This window comes from Ambystoma mexicanum, chromosome 1q, assembly GCF_040938575.1.
Source record: "Ambystoma mexicanum isolate Mex_15411 chromosome 1q, UKY_AmexF1_1, whole genome shotgun sequence".
Taxonomy (NCBI): domain Eukaryota; kingdom Metazoa; phylum Chordata; class Amphibia; order Caudata; family Ambystomatidae; genus Ambystoma; species Ambystoma mexicanum.
Genome location: NC_090922.1, coordinates 339516753 through 339538034, shown reverse-complemented (window position 1 = coordinate 339538034; position 21282 = coordinate 339516753). Strand labels below are relative to the sequence as shown.

Sequence of the window (21282 nt, the reverse complement as noted above, 5' to 3'; positions counted from 1 at the left end):
TTGCAACAGACCAGGGTACCGGTCCTACTTGTTATGGAGTCTGTTGAAGGGTCAGCAGAGGTGCTGCCAACTGTTTCTGTTTCAAAAAGGGATGGTCTTATTGAATAGAGGTTGCAGGGCCATGGCCAATTCTACATAGTAGAGGTGTAGAATGAAGCCAGCAGATAAGGACAGGGGTATTGTCATCACTAATAGTGAACAATATGGTACAAGGGCCTTAGAATTACTAAACGTAGAGAACCACTACAAGAGATTCAAAAAAGATCCAATTGGTGAAATAAAGCCGATTATTGAAGATGCTACGTCTTTGCCACTCCACCAAAACTGGATTTCTAAACAAGAGTACAAAATCAATCCCCAGACCCTGTCCTTTTATGTGCTACCTTAAGTACAGAAAAATCCAACAAAGCTCCTGGTAGGTAGATTGTGTTGGTCTGCGGCTCCATTCTAGAACCTATTTTTCTCCAACCGTTATGTCAGAAGACTGAAATATACCCCAAGACATGAAACATGCCACGAATGCTTTAAAAAACTGACATTTGATGAACACTTTGAGTTGTTTATTACAATGGACATCCAAACACTATACACCGACATTCCACAAGAGGAGATGACTGAATGTATCAGATACAATATTTACACTTCGGCTCCAGTCAGCAACACTCTGTAAGATTTCATCATTGAAGTGAATTTCATCATTGAAGTGATGACAATACCTCTGGAAAATAACTATTTCCAATTCAACCAAACTTCTTTTAAGCAAATAAATTGCACAGCAATAGGAGCGGTCTTTGTTCCCTGCCTCGCAGTCCTATAGATTTCGTAATATGAACACAAATATTTTCTAAATGTAACCAACCCTTACTTTGGCCACTTTCACTTGTGGAGACAGTATATAGATGATATGATCTTGATTGGGCAGGGACCACCTGAAGTGCTGGCCCAATTTCACTTATGGATTAATGGTCTCAATAAACATATTCAATTTACCAAAGCGTTTAGCAGTATGCAAATTCACTTTTTGAACATTATCATCAAAAACCGGATTACTTTAGAATATATCCAATGAGAACACTCTCTTGTCTCAAGTAGAATGTTTCTCTGCTTGGCCTGTGTAGTGAATCCTGCAGAGTCATCACAAATCCCCAGCCTAATGTCTCCTCCAATGTGGCCAGGGGAAGGCAGTCGCTACCTGATCTTGACCCAGAGGATGGTATTCTGAGGGTGCATCACATGGGAGGAGATGGCTATAAAGGGTAGAGTGGTGAAACCACAAGGAGAGATGTGATATACTTTATTATGAAAAAGATGAATTAGTACCCGGCGAGGGCACAATCACAATGAAAGAACCATTCTGATTGGCCCTCGCCGAGGCATTACCTGGCCGAGAATTCCTTGGTCGAGATTCCACTACCATTGTCCCGGGTGGGGGACATGGCAGCCCCTCAGCCAATGAGGAGGCTCGAAGTGGGGCCATCCCCGCTCCGAGCCTCCCCACGGCTGAGATGCTGCCTTCGCTCCCCGGTGGGGACTTAGGTAAAGCTTTTTTTCCCCTTCCTCTTTCCTCCGTCCTCCCTGCCCTCTCCACCTCCACCTCCTTTGTCCCCTGTGTTGGACGATGGCAGCCTCCAGCCGTGTGGAGACTCGGAGTGGGGCCATCCCCGCTCCGTGCCTCCACACAACTGGAGGCTTCCATCGTTCCCCGCCGGGGACCCAGGTATGTTTTTTTTTTCCTTTTTTTCCCTCCCTCCCAGCCCCACTTACCTTCTTCTCTGTCTTCTTTCGGGAACAGACTCGCTGGGAACACTTCTGTTCTCCCGATGACCGCCATGGAAAGGGAAAACAGACTCCGTTTTCCCTTTCCTGGTGGCCATTTTCTTGGTCTTTTTTTATTCTTTTTTTTTTTCTGTCCCGAAACGCCACAGCGTTTCAGGACAGAAAAAAATGCTTTTAGTGCACTGGTCATGCAGATATTGCGGGCCGGGGTACTATAGCTATATTCCCCGAGCGGCGGGGGAATTACCGAGTCGGTAATGCCCGCCGCTTGGGGCATATTGCTTAATTAATTCCAGGGTTTTTAATGGCTTGCTGCCATTATTCAAAACAAACCGATTCTAAAACTCTGAGAAAAAATCTGTTAAAAAAAACAATCCATCTTCATGCAGATATGGGGAAACTAAAACATATGAAACATATGATGTTTATGGTGATTATAATGTTATTGCAACTGTTCAACCATGTGATGTAAAATCCGCTGAAACATCCTTGGACTCAAAGTCCAGAAATCCTTAAGTACTGTGATGAGAAATAGGAGTAAGGAGTTCATGGAAATGTGATCTTGAGGACACTGTGCAGTCTAGTTGTCACAAATCTAATCAGCTGCGCAGGACTTTTAAATTCCTAAATCACCTGCAGCTGAGAGAATGTGGATGGAAAGAGAAGGCAGGTTGCAGAGAGCGCAGAGCGGGAAGCATAACTAGTGGCAAAGGAAATCCTACAAAGGACTGTTGGACTGGAGGAATGACGCTCCGAACAATAGAAAGTAGATGGTGCTAAGCAGAGTCGTGTACAGAGATGAGGTCCTGCAAAGCTGCACTGGTCTTGGCAGCGAAGGCTGGAAGAGACGACACAGAGACCAAGCGGGACTCTGCCAGTAAAGCGAATCTGGCCCCTCACAAGCACTTCTGAACCGCCGCATGGAGAACCGGTGAGTCAGCCTAATAATAAAGCAGGCCCAGGGACATGCAGATATGCTGGAAAGCATAATGAAAGTACTTTTGAATACCGACCTGATAGAACTAAATGGGAAAGGCAAATGTGGTGCAATTCTCCTGACATTAGATGTCAGTTGTGGGAAACCTGGGACCAGCATTGCCTAAGCCAAAAAACATTGCCAAAAGAACAACAAGGGCAAATATGGTGCAAATCTCCTCCTTAAGAGGTAAGTTGGGCGAAATCAGAAAACAAGCATTCCCAAGAGTCAAGAGAGATTGAAAGATGTTGAAAGCCAAAGCTTGAACAAACCCTCAGATATTAGATGTAAGTTTGGGGGAAATTGGTACAAGTAACAGTTGAAGTCAACAAAAGTGTGCTAGTGAAGAAGCACAGTTGTGGGATACTTAAAGAGAAAGTGAATGTGCAGAGAAGCCTGATAAGGATATCAAGTAGTGAAACCTTTTGGACAAGCATAACTTGCAGGAGAGTACACTAGGAGATCTAAGTGAGACAATAGGGGGAGGAGAGTAAGCCAGGATATCAAGAGTTTTTAGTTGATGAGTTTCCCGGCAGGAGAGTGCATCGGCAAACTCATTTTGAATTGCTATGTTGCTGTGTTGAAAAGAGACTTGGTCATATTAAATTATTGTTTCCTTTTAACATTTTGTCAATCAGAAACTTTGACAAGAGTATCCTTTTGCCATACTTAAATATCTGTTGTGAAAAAGACATTTGTTATATCATTCTGAAAAGTAGTAAAGACTTTCCATTAACTTATTCAAAACAACACTGTGGAACAGATACTTTGTTTTGCCATTCTGAACAATTAGGAGAGATTTCCTCTTTTCCAAATCAGTCTCATGGAAGGAACCTTTTTTTGTCATCTTGAGGAGAGTATTAGGTAAAGGAGACATGTGTAACGCCTTTAAGAGACCAGAACATTGTGAATAGTTTACCTAAAATTATCCAAGGGAAGGGAGCCAATCCTTGGATACAAGAAGTGTTTTTGTTGAAGTTATATGTTTGAGTTATTGCACTTTTCGGTTGAGTTGAACTTTGAAACATTTACCTTGCACATTGTGTTTATGTGTATTAGTGTGAGGGTCAGATTGAGTTTGGACACAAGGTCATCATGATTTAATTTTAGTTTCATAGGAAGAGACACTATTGTTAGGATAGGGAAAGTTAGGCCCTTTATCCAAACCCCTTTCTGTTAATAAAATGGCTATGTTGAGAATAATACCTATTTGTGTCTGCCTCTCATTGCTGACCCCTCACATCTGGCACACCCAATACATCCCTGCCACCCCAAACACTCTTATGCCCTATGACTCTAGTCATTCCAATGGTGGTGGTGGTGAGGAATCTGGTGATGCTGATAATGATGATACCCACCACCAAGACATTGACTATAGCTGTCCTTGTTGTAAGAGAAAGCAGAGAAATATACCCGACAATATTGATAGTGAGGTCATGATGACGGAGCAAGTAAACTCTGAAACTGCATTTTCCAACACACCTTCTACATGCGTTCAGAGAACAGATGTTCTACAAACCATTTGTGTTGTTTACACACTCTTTGCAACATCAAGTCAGATATCCCAAAGTGTCTGTGGGGTAGATGGCTACCAAGCAATGGCAGCACTATTTGGCCAGTATAATAATCAGTTATCCCTATTCACCTTACAGAGTGCCATGATTCCTCCCTTCCCTTTGTTACCAAACAGCCAGGTGAAACTACATAATTATATTCACCAACAAGCCACTTTGTGAGTGCAAGGCATTAATGGCAGGAGCTGTACAGACTCAGAGAGTCATTTGGGACAAGAGAAATAGGGGGTTGCTTGTCAGAATAGCTACGTCCCTGCCAGCTATCCTTTGCCTTTGTGGCAACAGACAATGGCTCCAATGCAATTTCTACCCTAAGCCTGGAGAACAAAATGCATAGTCCATGCTTTACACACGCTCTCCAACGTGTGATGACACATTTGGCTCGCCTACCAGAGAAAAGCTTGCTGTGGCACACAAGTTCTGCTCCAATTTCAGCTGGTCATACAGCACCAGAAATGCTTTGGAAGCATTGAAGATGCAACACAAATGTCCATACCACCAGCTGCTGAAAATATCTGTGCTGACCCACTGGAATTAATCTTTGCATTTGCTCAGCAACCTGTGTGAGCATAGGAATATGCTAAGCGATTACAGTCCCAGTCGAGCATTAGATGGAGACTTCTTCACACTGACTCAGTGGCAGCCCATGGACAATATCTGCTCTGTACTACAGCCCTTTGAGGAAGCAACACATCACGTGAGCCAGATCTCAGTGCCCGTGTGTGAGGTACTTCCATAGTTATAATTGTTGGAAATGAACCTTTCAAAAAATGCAATGTAACATGAAAACACAGGAAGGCCAGACATTGCACACCTGGTAAGACAACTGGAGAGAATCAATCATGATGATCCACACAGAAAATATTAGCCATCCTTTGGCATATTTCCATTACCTCCCATTTAAGGTTAAAGTGGCTGCATTTCAGACTGTGGGGAGGAGGCTGACACACAGAGAACCCACCGTTGAAATCGGTACGATTGTGCTTCAGAAGTGTTTGCAACAACATCAGCTCTTTGAACAGGGATAATAAGGGCAGGCAACAAGCTGTGCATCCCCAACAACCAGTGGAAAGTCTGACATCTGGTAGCCCCCTCTTCCCAAAGGCAAATGTGTCAGGTACAGGGGCACCACATGTTGGGTGAGCAACTATCACACACATCAGGCTTAAGATTGACTTCATGCTTCTGCATTCTTCAACATGGTTGGCCAGGTCTTAGAACATATAGAACTAAATAATGGCAGGACTAAGTAAGGCAAATTGTCACTTTTTATGAAGTATTAGAGACCGCACCAGACTATTCCTACTCAGCATAATGTCTGTACAGGGGCAGATGGTTCCGACCTCTGAACTACACCGCCCGTCCCAGATTTTAAAGACTCACTCTGTAACCCATTAAAAAGTGACAATATGAAGGATGGCGATTTGTGTGATGTGTACAATTAAAATGATAATTGTGATGCCAGCAGTATGCCAAACGAGAGAACAAGTGGGGTCCTCCTTGGTGACTTGATTATTCATAAAGAGGGTCGCTCTGTGGATGCGGTAGGAAGGATCTCAATCTGATTCTTCTAATGCAACTGAAAGGAAAGGGTATAATGCGTGCCAGACAATCTGCTTGCTTGTAGGAGAGAAAAGAAAGATCGGATTTCCAAAGTAGATCAACGAGACATTGGCCGATGGTTACCGCTCAAAAAATTAGTTTATGTGTAGGATTTATGAAGGGTCGCATCAATATCTATTTCAAAACACCCATCAGTAGCATTCCCATGAGGACGCACCCCATTCGTTCTACAGGCTAATTCTTCACGCTAAAGATAATACTAAAACTATAAACTAGTAGTCTGAGCATCAAACATATACTTCAGAACTTGCCTGAATAAAACAATTGGCAGCAGCACAGTTCTGGCTCTGAACACATATATGAAATGTGCTTACTGGGTATTAACTTAATCAATTCCGATTTAGACGATTCTGCTGCTGTTTATTAATCTATATGCATAAAGAAGTCAGTGTTCTAAAACTCACGGTTCTAGATCATCCAGCTCGCCCAATGATGTTCACAGAAAGACGGCTCCTAGTTTAAAGATTCTTAAGAAAGGCCCTTTATAATAAGTTAAAAGCTCAACCTTTAATCAAGACTCATTTCTTTGATACCTAATATGCACCATATTAACAAATAATTGACAGCAATGTGTTGTATCCAACTCCACAGAGGTAGAAGGAAAAATACCACTTGGACGAACTTGGTCTGTGAATGCTACTTTGCGGGTGAGGAACAGGTTTAACACTTTCTCAAACATTGTCCTGTCTCTTCACAGCCAAGCAAATGATGCCTTACATTTTCCTGAGTCTCAGGGGCTGGTGGAACTGCCACGTGACAGTTACATGGTATGCCGGGCATTCTCACTAGTATAAATACTCAGGTGAAAAATGGCTGCTGGGCTATAATTTACTTGATTGTTCAAATTAAACAGTTCAAAAACGTACATCTATTATGTATTCTGGTGTTGGCATTGACTATATGCAGATTGTTTAAACTTGCTGCTTTCCATAAAACACATTTTATTTCAGATATCAATTTCTTTTTCTAATGAAAGACCATTACACTCACGGTCAAACTGGAATGGGATATTGTCAAAGACAATGTTTCCTTTCCTCTTCCAAGCGCTGCTGAGAGCGCCACATCATCCGCCTGCCCGCACCCCCCCCTTGATGCGGCATGATTTTTTCAGGTCCTCCAGGGCACTCCATGATGGCCGCCCTGCACGGCCTACAGCACCAGCTGATCCTTACAGGCCCTATGAGCTTTGCAGGAGCTAGGATTCTACGGGTTCCATTACTTCCACAGGACTTCCACCAGAGCTGGAAGTCGATTGCCGGCCCCACTCAAAGGGCCACCATCTAAGGGCCTGTCCTATCCAGTCCGAGCCTGGGAGGGCCTTGACCACTCCACTTTGTCTGGTGTCCATAATTCGGTCTCCTTCAAATGGATCTGGGTCATTCCTTGTGTATTTTACATCTTCAATGCACTTTCAAAAGGTAGTAGTACTGTGTGTGCCTGCTATCATGATGCATACTAACTACCTGTACTCTCAGCATGCCACTACCCTCAGTATGCCCCCCCCCCCCCAGGCCCTGCATCCTGCTCCTTTCCATTGTGGCTTCCACACACTTGCACACCACTTTTCATCTGACAGGCTGCCTCCATGCCCTCCAACATTCCATGGTGTCCTGTACCTCTCGGGCTACATCACTGTGTCCTCATGAACTGCAGCGCATGTCTGCTCCTTCCTCACGGATGATCTGGCAGTCCCCTGCCCAGTATGACTGCCTGGCCCTTATGTTTGGCTCTTCTCTGTGCGTCTTACCCTCTCCTCACCCCTGCCCCCTCTCCCCTCTCCTTTCTTTGTTTATAGCACTTGCATTATTGAAACGACCATCAAGCACGTACAAAAATTATTTCATATGTTGTAAACCGTTTGTATTTTTTCCTTGTTCTATGTTGTACCTCTGAACGCATAGCACTTGCCCAGTCTGAATTTCCAATGCCTATTAAGAATGTCAACTTGTTTTGCTCAACTACCTTCCCTCCCTGCGTTGGAGCGCTTTGAAACACGTGTTTAAGTGTATAGGCGCTATATTAGTGACCAATAAATAAATAACTTAAATAAATAGGTCATGAGGCCTAAACCACTGTGCTGTATTACATGCAAAGGAAAGGTGTGGAATTGAATGGTGGTGGCCCTTGTTGGAATCTTTAACTTCCTCTCGGGAAAGGAGCATAGTGTGAAATGATGTAGGAGTCCCCTTTGCCCGCAGTGTGCACTCCTCAATTTCTTCCTCTGCAAGCACCATACAAATCTGTAATGAATTTTCTGGGCATGAAACAAGATATAGTAAATTTTGAATTGGCAGAAAGTTGGTTACTGTAAAAAGAAGAAAAAGAGATGCCTTGCTTTGCTTTATTGCAAGTATAATCTCTTAAATATTCTGTATACTTTGTCTTAAACCTAACCCCTGTTTTTTCTGCAATACAGGTTGGAGCGGTACTACGTTGTTACATCGCCGTTTTTTTTCGCTGAGTGTTTTGCCAAACTTTTTCAGATAAAAAACTCATCAAAAAATATCGGTAAGGGGATGATGGAATAGAAGGGGCAGAGGGGGTTGGAAATAGAAACTAGGTAATGGGAAAGAGGGGGTTAGGGGTGATCCCCCCAAAATAAAAACATTTTGATGAGTTTTTTCCAGCTGAAAATATTTGGCAAAAAACTTGGGGAAAATCCCTGCCCATCTAAGAAGATAGAAATGGTTGGAGCTTTGCCATTGGCATTGCATCTCACACATCATACATTTGTGCCAACTCAGCCTTTATATTACCTACAAGGATCATGTAGGAATGAGTCTACACTGGGTAAGAGAGGAGCACACATCAAAATATTTGTCTGCTCATTGTTTACGACATGCCCCAGGTTTTCTAACCTAATATTTGGTCTTCTCACAGCTGTTGGAAGAGACAATTCCAGTAACCTGGCCTTGTCAAGAGAGGGTGGAACCCCTCTCAGCACAGGCCTAGACAGGGGAGGGCCAAGTGGGCAAGGCCCAGCCAAAATATGTAAATGCCCACTCAGCAGCACTGTGTGGGCATTTACAGATGTTAATATAACTTTGGTGGGCCCAACTACATTAACTTCAGGTCCCACTGGTTAGACAACCCTGGCTACGCCTCTGCCTCTCAGCCGGCATTGGGGATCTAATGTTCACCCTTTTCCCTTCTGCTAGTCTGTTTTTTGGCAGAACACCATTGTCTCATGCTACGTCCCCATCTGCAGACACTTGCCAGTCTTGTCATGTTTTCCCCTGAACAATCTCAAGCCAGATGAGGTTAGGAACACTGCCTCAGAAGCCAACCCCCAAAGGGCTGCCATGCAATCACCAAACCATGGCAACCAAGCAAATGCAGAGAAAGAGCAACAGAGCAGCGCCACACACAACCGCTTCTCAGGGAAGCCCCCCAGGGATTCCGGGCTGCCACCTCTGATCCCACAGGCACAGATGAAAGTGGTAAAAAGACCCCCACCAATGATAAGACTCACCTGGGGGGCCTTAGGTGCGGAGCACGAACCATAGACTTAGACACATTCCCTCCTGGGCCGACGTGGTGGTTCCGCTGCAGTACTGTATGAAGCAAATGGGTGGAGCTTAACTCCCTATTCCAAACATCTGCTACTCAATTCACAACCGCTTAGGGGAAATGTTAACCGTCTTCGCTAGGGAAAGCTGTTGAATCTGCACAGAGGGATGGAAATGTAAGTATGGGACAGGAAGAAAGTAGTGTGTGTTATGTGGGTGGTCAGTGGACGTTGAGGTGGAGGACAACGAAGAGACCAGTAGGAGGAAGGATGTTGCTCCGGATTTTGGAAGCCTTGGGTGGAGAATGTGAGCTATTGGTTTTGTCAATGCAAGGGTACTGCTGTGTGAATTAGCATAACTTTGAATTGTGTGAATATAGTTTATTTAGAGCAAGGAATGTTTGTGAAGCAACTGTGTGAGTGAAAAAAGGGTGTGTTGTAGAGGGTGAATGGAGTGTTCAGAGGATAGTCATTATGGTAGTAGGAGGAGAGTGGTAGTGGGAGCAGGAGAGCAATAGTCGTCGGAGGAGAGTGGTAGTTATGGGAGGAGAGTGGTAGCAGAGAAGATAGTAGAAAAAGGACGCAGGAGGAGAAGTGCCATACAGAATGGAGGAGAGAATTAGGAGGGGTAGTGAGAGTAGAAAGGACAAGGTTAGCGTGGGTGTGAGTGAACCAGCCTGAATCCAACAGGGTAATTGCCAGGCACATCCCAATCCCCGGAAGAACAGCAATAACTGGATTAAGTAGGGACTGTTAGGAAGTCCCTGTTGGAGATTAGACAGCCAGCGTTTCAGGACATCACTGTAAGCATAATTCAGCTATGATACAGCAGGGGTCACTGCTCAGTAGCACTAACAGGGGTTATGGACACCTGGGCTAGGGAGGAAATCCCACAGGTGAGAGAGAGAGAGGGATGGCCGAAAAGCCCCCAAAAATACTAATAAAAACCTGAGAACTGCCTCCAAGACTCTGATTGATTTCTGGGCCATCTGTGATTAGGTAGGAATCTCTTCTCTATAGAATGTGGAGGTTTCACACTTCCTTTCCAGCTGTCCATAATAAGTCAGGCTCCCTGATGGCACACTTTGCAGAACCCCGTATGTTTGGGCATCCTATGTGTCTTTTTTAACCTCTAATCAGAGTTGATCCCAGAAGCATCCACTAAGGTGATGGTTCTCAAGCACAAGGCAAGACTCAAGACTCTGCCCCAATACAGTGTTCACTGGGTCCAGGGATGCACGAGAAATCCAAAATCTCAGCAACGAAAAAAACCTTCCAATGAAAAACCCGACGAGAGACAATATTAACGATGAAACTTGCTTTAAAAGATACCTGGAAGAATGATATGATGTGAATAAACTGCTGTCAAGCTCCTTGGCGTCACAGGAATGGAAGCTTAAACTAAAGTTCCCTGAGACTCCAGGAAGAACATCTTTATGAAGGCTACCTGTGTTTATTGGCTAGCCTGATTCACTATCTGCCCATCCTGTGAGGAACTGTCAACATGATGGTAAAGCTCTGGAAACTGTTCTCCGGCATCACAGGTTTTCTGAGAGGTGACTGCTGCTCGGCTGTGAATGTTACCTGTAACCTTTGCCCTTCCCCTATCCCGCTTTGTCTCCATCATACATTAGCAGCAGGCAATGGCTTCTAAATCACTTAAAAATAAATGTGTCCATACATTTGAATAAATGTTGGGTATGGAGAAAGGAGTATTTACATTTTTACATTACATTTGTATTTCATTATTTATATAGCGCTGTAGACCAAAGCGCTGATCAGAATAAAAGAAAAAAAAGGTACATCAAAGAAATGAGTAATACATTCTAAGAAGAAATAGGTAAAACTTAACAGTTAATTGGGAAGCTGGAGTAGGAGGTATGTTTTCAGATTAGTTTGAAAGATACAAAGAGAGTTAGAGCACGAATAGATAGAGGGAGGGAGTTCCAAAGCTTAGGGGCAAGCAATGTGAAAGACCGAAAACGTGAAGAAGTGCAGGTGGGTTTGGGGACAGAAAGGAAGAGTTGGTGCTGGGAGCGTATAGCCTCGGCAGGGGAGTAGAGAGTGATTAATGAAGAGAGGGAGAGAGGGGTGAGAACATGGATACGCTTGAAAACAATAGAGAGGAAAGGGAAGTGAAGATGAGATTCAAAGGGAAGAAGAGACAAGGAACATAGGTAGAGATAGAAGAATGGGGAGGAAGGTAAAAAAGAAGACAAGCAGTTGAGTTGCACAGAGATCAAAGAGAGGTAAGGTGAGAAGCGGGGAGGCCAAGAAGAATAAGAGCAGATGTGAGTAAAGACCGAACTGAAAAGAAGAAGCTTGGTGGCGGGAAAGGAAATGTAAGGCCTGGCATGTCAGATGTTGAAAAGAGCATTGCGGCAGGAGTGAGCAATAGAAGAAATGTGAAGGGAAAACGAGAGCGAGTGGTCAGAAATGACACCAAGCGTACGGGCAGATGGGGAAAAAGAGAGCAGGGAAGGAGGAAAGCAAAGAGAGGGGGGATAGAGGTAGCAGGGAAGAAAAGAACCAGAGTTTTTAAGGGATTAAGATGAAGGAAATGGGACATCCAAGACTGGACTGCAGACAGAGACATTAGAGTGTAAGGCACTGGAGAAAAAGGAACAGGAGAAGAGGATTTGGGTGTTGTCAGCATAAAGATGGAAAGAGAGATCCCAGAAAAGGTTAAAAAACCATTTTGTAAATACCCACTTAGCCTAATGTTATGCAAAGGATAAGTGGGATGAATGCAGGGTCGGATTGACCCATCGGCCAATCGGCCCGTGGCCGATCAGAAATCATGGAGGAGACCTGGGGGCTGGTTCCTAAAGCCCACGCCTGGGCTGGTATCCGGCCCAGGAGTGGGCTTCACACTTCAGGAACCAGCACCCAGGCCTCCACCTCGCCGGATGGACGCAAATTGCAAAGGATCTGTGAGTAAGTAACTTACAGATCATTTGCAATTGCAGCCCCACCGCCGCCGGCACACCTCAGATGCAGAGAATGGTAACACCAATGTGTTACCTTTCTTTGATACATGCAGTGGACTTTCGGCCAACTGCCGTGGCCCGGGCCGTGACACCATGGTGCCTGCAGCAATCTGTGTACAAAACACTGGGAGGGAGCAGCAGGGCTGGGTGGGTCTGCCTCAGCCCGACCTGCTCCCTCCCAGTGTATGTTTTGTACACAGACTCTGCTCTCCGGGACCGCCACAGAGCCCCAGTGCCCACCACAAGTTGCAGCAGTGAGCTGCATGGTGGGCCAGGATCCAAGGCTTCAAGGAAGGGCCACATCCACGAGTTGCAGGAGGCTGAAGAACCCCGTGTGTGTGGACACTTTTAGACTTCAAGACCCAATGGTAAGGGCAAATCAATGTCTTCTAAAATGTTACGTTTGCCATAAAGTGCCAGGGTTTGCTGACTTGTGTTGTGTGCACCATGGAAATGAGCATTCAAAATGTATATTATACAAGTAAATCAAATATGTAGGACACAGACTATGGCAGAAATGCGTATTGCCAACATGCCAACATTCCAAAGCCCCTGAGAGGGAGATTTCAGCACCAAAATCGGGAGAATGCATTTTCCCCATAGGAATACATTGCGGAAATTGTTATTTTAGGCGGGAAGGGTGGGTTGGCATGTATGTTATTGGCAGATTTTAACACACATGGAGGAGCCACCTGACAAAATACAGGTGTTGTATATAACTCACCCTATCGTATTATCGGTAGCCAGAATGAGACTCTTAGAACACGTAATGCAGTGTACCCCAGAAATGTCTGGTACTCAATCTGTCCATACAAGCTCCCTGAAGGAACTAATCTTATATGTGGTGCATACAAATCACAATAAATAAATAAGTGCATTTACCATACCACACAAAATACCGTTCAACATATATGTTAAGAGGATTTTTTCAGAGGGTTTTTTCAGAAGGCGTTTTAGTGAGGGATTCTGCTGGCAAAGATTGATTGGCACTCCACGCCATGCGTGTGTTTGGCGCTTAGTTACGGATAGTGTGCCTTAATACTGTCTACTACTGTTAATCAGAAGGGACACTTGTCTGGACATGCACAGTTATGTGTCTGTGCTGATTCTATTTTCTACAGCACTACACGTTGCCTTGTGGCCACTTTGCAATTTGCGTTTCACTTTTGGTCCGTGTCCAGGTTGTCTGGCCTCCCTGACCCTCAGTTCAGCCACTGAGTTATTTGATGTGAAGCTTGAAGCAAAGCTGAGTTTTCACATGCTGTGGTGCAGGCCAACCCGGAATGGATTTGGGTGCATTGTTGGAGCAGTGTGGGGTACAGCACAGGGTCCTGCAGGACAAGATTGGGTCTTTGGTTGTGCAAATGTTTCCAATTTGGCCTGCCCGCCAGTTTACCATTGAATTGCTGCATTGAGGAGATGTCTCCCATTAATAACATTTTGGTATGCTGAGTCATTTTGTGTCAGTGGGAATGGTGTTAATATATATTTCCCGGATATAAATAGATTGGTTTGGCACTTTTTGGTAATGTCTGTTTAAAATCGAATTTACAAATTACATGAAATGACAATAAAGCTCACCTCGATTGAAGTGTGACTGAGCTGCAAACATTTCCAAAAGGTTCTTCTCATTTACAATAACCGTGTACATGTTTATGGGGGCCTCGACCATCTGGCCACTTGATGTGCTATGTCAAACATTGACTTCATTGTAACACGATGAATGCTTTGTTGTAATGCGTATATATGCATTCCCATCTCCCTGGCATGCTGTGTTCAGTATGTTTGTTTACATGTATGAGGTAAGAGAGTGCCCAGAGTATGGGATGTCCTGTGAGTGTACTGCTTTCCCTATTTTGTCAACCTCTGATTCTGAAGCCTGAAAACTAAAAGTAGATGAACGCAGGCTTGACATGCTGCCAAATTTGCACCAGACCTGCTCTGCTGTTAAATCTCAGTTACCAGTTTAATGGTATCCACTACAGAATAATTGCTCATTTTACTATAGCCGATATGATAGCTGAGTGGGTTGAGTACTTGCTGCTGCGGTGTGTGTGTGATTTGCAGGTTGCAAGTTCGAACCCCAGGAAGACCATCTCAGCCTTTCATCCTTCTGAAGTTGATAAATAAGTACCAACACAGGTTGGGTGACATTGTATACACGTTTGTTCTAAAAAAAAAAAAGAGCTTAAGCATAAGTGCTATACAATAACATATTATCATTTGATCTTGGACGTCTGCTTGCATTCACAGTAATTTGACAATATGGATCTAAACACACATATATTAATGATACATATGGTGATCCATTCTTGTATGCAAACATATGTTATTTTATATGTTGTAATGTAACAGACACATGAGCCCTCCATAAGTCGCATTTTCTGTGAAGTCCTGAATTGACGCGATTCACGGATGATGGTTTGTGGGCCACTTATTTTGAGGCGAGAGTGGGCCACTTTTTTGGTGTTTCTTCTCCCAGTCCAACACTGGATAAATGACATTTGATGCCAATACCAAAGCCTGATATTTGTCATTGTCCCACTGTAGCCCAGTAGTGCATATTCTTTGATACTGATTCCCTGCTTTTATCTGAACACCTAATTTAGAGATATGTCTGTTTACTGAAACACTCACGTGCATTTACACAACCGAGACCTAATCAATTTCACTTAAGTCTCTAAAATGTAGGGCCCTTTTGCACAGCATGGCTTATCTCAAAATTATTATGTTGAATGAGGCGCATAATGTGGTAGGAGCCGTGATATCCTCTGCGCCATATCATGAAATCATGAATTCTGTGCGAGGGATCGAGCAGAAAGGCACAACACCTACTTGTGGTCCGCAGCGTGTAGCGCGTCCGAGGGGGGACTGTGTTCCTCAAAGGTTTGAGTGACAGTGCTAGCACGCAGACATAGAGCAGCAGCTTCCCACGAGAGGGATGCACCCTCAGGGGTCCATTGTTCTACCTCCAAGGTCAAAGGAGCCTATTAGCCCCCTTTCTCAATCCCCTCTAGTGGTGCGCAGTCTCTACAACACCTGACAATGATCTACACGGTTTGCTTCCACCGGGGGGAGGGGCGGGGCTACCTCTTTGGCATGATCTGTAAAGTGGGAACGCATAAGCAAACGGGGATCTGCACTGGTTTAATTGCTTGTGCTCATTGCAGGTTAAGGTTCTAGATGTTAAGTTAGGTCATGGTCTGTTATATAATGCAGGATTTTTAAAGTGCAATCTCCGCCTTTTCCTCTTGAAGCCAATGGCTGTCTGGCTAAGGCGATGACGTACTTGGCTGAAGACGTTCTGCATGTGATTTTTTTTCTCGATCCTGGTCAGTGCTCATTAGAGGTTTGGTCCTTTCAGCCGCCCCATGTTTTGTGTTAGTGTGGTTTGGAACCGTGTGTGGTGGTCATCTGTGTGCTTGGTGTGCTGTTGTGCGGCTTCTATACCTTCTATTCATTTCACTTAGTTTGCCAGTTTAGCCTCCTTGCTGCCACAGAGTGCAGCCTACTCGGGATCCGGGCTTGCGTTTGGTATCACGCTCTGATATCAATACAAAGGCGTTGCTAAGGGAGGTGGGGGCGGGGGTTAAGGGGCTATAGCCCCAGGTCTTTTGGTTGTAGCCCCGGATAGAAGCTCACAGGCTACAACCAAAAGGCGAGCTAGCCCCGGGGCCCAACAGTCCCAACATTAGCTTAGCCCCCAATCCTTTCCAGACCTAGCAACGCCCCTGTTGCAATATATATCTTGTGGGAGCCCGGGTATACTCTTCAGCAAGTTAATGGTAGAGTGAACCGCCTGCCCCCAGTCCAAGTCTGACCTGATGTCCTTAGCGTTGCTCAATGGCGCCTTGTGGGCACGAGAACAACACATCTAGAGAACCATCAAGAAATAAACAGTATTGACCACAGACACCACCATGTTTATTTATGGCTGTTTGCTCCAACCATATATGTCAGTTAATGGTCTCTTAGTGCTGAGGGCTGTCAGGATACTGCACGGCTGCACTGACAGGAAGCTTTGCAGAGTCGGTTCCTGTGCAGGTGGGGTCAGGCCCGCTCTGCTTTCCCCACACCCTGTTTGTGCACTGTGTGTAGGTTTACTGCTGCCATGATGTCTGCACTCTATCAGACCCGGCTGAATGTGTCTGGTTCACTGTACCTTGTCCAGGGTGGAGTAGCAAAGGCAATGTGACACCTCTGTGCTCCTGCCACATTTGCACTATCCCCTATCACAAATTGTGTAGTGATAAGGTAAAAGGTTGGTGCACTAACCAAAGCATTCTGGATCTAGAGAGGGGTAATTGGCTCATGTTCCATCCATGTAGGTAGACATAGCCCATTGAATATTTTAAGGAAAAGATAGACTTCTTGGATTTCTCATGCCACTATATCCAAGGGAACCTTCAGAGTAGCAAACTGAATGCCCCAATGAGCAAAATTACTGTACAACTTCAGCATCATTGAGGATAGTCAGCATGTACATGCTGTATATTGCACCACACATGAAGCATCATTGAGGATAGCCGGAATGTACATGCTGTGTATTGCACCACACATGAAGCATCATTGAGGATAGTCGGAATGTACATGCTGTATGTTGCACCACACATGAAGCATCATTGAGGATAGCCGGCATGTATACGCTGTGTATTGCACCACACATGAAGCATCATTGAGGATAGTCGGAATGTACATGCTGTGTATTGCACCACACATGAAGAATTACTGAGGATAGTCGGAATGTACATGCTGTATATTGCACCACACATGAAGAATCACTGAGGATAGTCGGAATGTACATGCTGTATGTTGCACCACACATGAAGCATCATTGAGGATTGCCGGCATGTATACGCTGTGTATTGCACCACACATGAAGCATCATTGAGGATAGTCGGAATGTACATGCTGTGTATTGCACCACACATGAAGCATCACTGAGGATAGTCGGAATGTACATGCTGTATATTGCACCACACATGAAGAATCACTGAGGATAGTCGGAATGTACATGCTGTATATTGCAACACACACGAAGCATCACTGAGTATAGCCGGAATGTACATGCTGATTATTGCACCACACACGAAGCATCACTGAGTATAGCCGGAATGTACATGCTGATTATTGCACCACACACGAAGCATCACTGAGGATAGCCGGAATGTACATGCTGTAAATTATTGCACCACACACGAAGCATCACTGAGGATAGTCGGCATGTATATGCTGTGTATTGCACCACACACGAAGCATCACTGAGGATAGCCGGAATGTACATGCTGTATGTTGCAACACACACGAAGCATCACTGAGGATAGCCGGAATGTACATGCTGTTTGTTGCACCACACACGAAGCATCACTGAGGATAGCCGGAATGTACATGCTGTGTGTTGCACCACACACGAAGCATCACTGAGGATAGCCGGAATGTATATGCTGTGTGTTGCACCACACACGAAGCATCACTGAGGATAGTCGGCATGTATATGCTGTGTGTTGCACCACACACGAAGCATCACTGAGGATAGTCGGCATGTATATGCTGTGTGTTGCACCTCACACGAAGCATCACTGAGGATAGTCGGAATGTACATGCTGTGTATTGCACCACACACGAAGCATCATTGAGGATAGTCGGAATGTACATGCTGTATATTGCACCACACACGAAGCATCACTGAGGATAGTCGGAATGTACATGCTGTATATTGCACCACACACGAAGCATCACTGAGGATAGTCGGAATGTACATGCTGTATATTGCACCACACACGAAGCATCACTGAGTATAGCCGGAATGTACATGCTGATTATTGCACCACACACGAAGCATCACTGAGGATAGCCGGAATGTACATGCTGTAAATTATTGCACCACACACGAAGCATCACTGAGGATAGTCGGCATGTATATGCTGTGTATTGCACCACACACGAAGCATCACTGAGGATAGCCGGAATGTACATGCTGTGTGTTGCACCACACACGAAGCATCACTGAGGATAGCCGGAATGTATATGCTGTGTGTTGCACCACACACGAAGCATCACTGAGGATAGTCGGCATGTATATGCTGTGTGTTGCACCACACACGAAGCATCACTGAGGATAGTCGGCATGTATATGCTGTGTGTTGCACCTCACACGAAGCATCACTGAGGATAGTCGGAATGTACATGCTGTGTATTGCACCACACACGAAGCATCACTTAGGATAGTCGGAATGTACATGCTGTATATTGCACCACACACGAAGCATCACTGAGGATAGTCGGAATGTACATGCTGTATATTGCACCACACACGAAGCATCACTGAGGATAGTCGGAATGTACATGCTGTATATTGCACCACACACGAAGCATCACTGAGGATAGCCGAAATGTACATGCTGTAAATTATTGCACCACACACGAAGCATCACTGAGGATAGCCGGGATGTATATTCTGTGTATTGCACCACACACGAAGCATCACTGAGGATAGTCGGCATGTATATGCTGTGTGTTGCACCACACATGAAGCAACATTGAGACTAGTCTGAATGAGCGTACTGCATATTGGACCACACATTTAGCATTGTTGCAAATAGTCTGAATGCACACACTGTATATCGAGCCACACATTAAGCATCATTGAGAGTAGTCTGAATGCACACACTGTAGATAGTGCAACAAAGGGAAGATGGAGGTCCCTTTTGCGCCTGAGAACAAGGGAATGGCTGTCTCTCCGGCTGCGCCACCATTATTGTTGGTTGCACGAGGGACAGTGTGAAATGTGCGCTCTGCCTTGTGGGTAGTGTAGTCATGCGGGGGATGGCAGGGGCGAGTTGGGGCCCCTGCAAGGGCGTGGACCTTCTGTGGCTGGCACTTTTATTGGGTTGTGCCTTCACCGTGTCCACGTAATGCCATTGTAAGGGAAGACGAGGGGTGGGGCGGATTGAATGCATTTCACGTGAGACCAATGACCAATCAAAGAGGTCTGATGATTGATCTGAAAGAGGGCAATTTCATGAGGCACGTGTGCAGCTTGATCAAACACACTGCCGCTAGCACCCCTTTGCGCTGAGCCAAGGCACCAGGAGCCGTTGCGCGGTTCACGGTCGCATACTTATTTTTCTCCAGGAGCGAAACGTCGAGCAAGAAACCTCATTTTGGCTCTCTCATTAAATATTAAATGCGCATGGGACGCATTATCATTAGCACCCCGACTGGAATGCTAAATACGTGCGCACCAGACTATGTTACACGGGAGCTCATTTCCTGCAAAGGGCAGCTCCAGTATTGACACAGCCCCGCGCCGCGGCCTGGCTGCAACAGGAGACTCCACCGATGCGAAGATGTCATTGTTTGGGTGCAAGTGAAGAGGAAACAAACGTTTTGCCCAATTCATATTCATATTCAGATGGGCACATTCATATGCCCCCCCAAATCCCCCTCGCCTCCCCGGGAGCCCCGTTGCACAACTATGAATGCAATATAAAATGTGCACAAAACAAACTGATTTTCCCTATGCATGTTTGGAGCAGGCCAGGGGTGAAATCGGTGGAATAGGAACCAAAAGAGGCATTGGATTTTTAATTGTGGGAAGTGGCCTCATTGTACACCGTGCAAGCAAACACAGCAGCTCAATGTGTATGCTGCATTGCTGCATGCAGACATATAAACATTTCAGAGAGCCCCACCACCGCCCCCCCTACCCCAGGGAGTAGAGGCCCGCCGGGAAATCTCTAGACTCTCCTGTGGGCCAGTCCGCCACTGGAACAGGCACATGGGGCTGTGCATTGCATACGAGGGTCATTTCCGACCCTTGTGTGCATTTAGTTTAGGCAGAACAGTAGCGTATGATGGGGGTTTGATGGAAGAGGAGATATCTGATGTGCGTTTGGACATGGGGGGAACATGTGACTATGTTCACTGGGAATTTTGATGCAATGGCCTCAAGTCGTTGTAATCATGTGTTCGTAACTCATGGGAAGCTGGATCTCTCTCTGACACGCTGAACTCGATAAAATGTATATTTTGAAGTTCTTGCTATCTTTTACAGATGTCTTGCTGTTCTTCTGTTACATGCCACAGGCTCCATTTACGAGCATGCTAGCAGTGGGATGAGGCCCATGCAAAGGCGAGCGGAAACATCCCTCATCATACCCCAGTCACGAATGCGCGCTCCGCGTGCTCGCACATCTGCAGTCGATTTCCTCATGGACCTTTCCGAAGGACAAAACGGTTTTGATGCCAAATCAATTTCAATATGTTGATCCCTTCATTTGTCCATGTTCACATTGACCGGGGCATAGCTTCTTGCGGTTTCTCACTATACACCGGCCATGCACCGTGAATGTTAACATTACACTGTGCAGTCCAGCTCCTAATAGGCCTACTATATTTCACCAGAGAACTCAAGCACTGATTGCATTGCAGTACCTTTCCTTTGAGCATGCACCCTCTTCCAAATGCGCTGTAGTACCATATTAGCGGCAAGCTACCTACCTATATGACAAGCAGCTGGGGGATTTTGAATAGTAGGTCAGTTTCTTGTTGGGGAATGTAAGTGCTAAAATCAAACCTCTTACCCAACCTATCTCCAAATGGGTGTGGGTCTGCAAACTGCTCAATGGCATTCTATAGTTTACCACTGTTATTGGGCAGAATGAGGAAGCCAATGGCCGGCCAGTGTTCAAAGTCAATGCAAGTATCTGATGCACTTATTAACACATGCGAGTGAAAGGCTCTTTGAGGTACCCTCGGCTCTCCTTTGGGTAGTCTGGCTGATCTTTGGGGTTATCTCTTAGAGGTACCGCTTAGGGTGGTACTGGTGGGTGC

At 45.3% G+C, this 21282-nt stretch overlaps 1 protein-coding gene across 1 annotated transcript in view; it reads right to left on the bottom strand.

Annotated features, from left to right (window-relative positions):
* Positions 1–21282, bottom strand: part of CHST8 (carbohydrate sulfotransferase 8) — a 1469505-nt gene that overhangs the window by 430138 nt on the left and 1018085 nt on the right. The gene's annotated exons all lie outside the window — the stretch shown is intronic.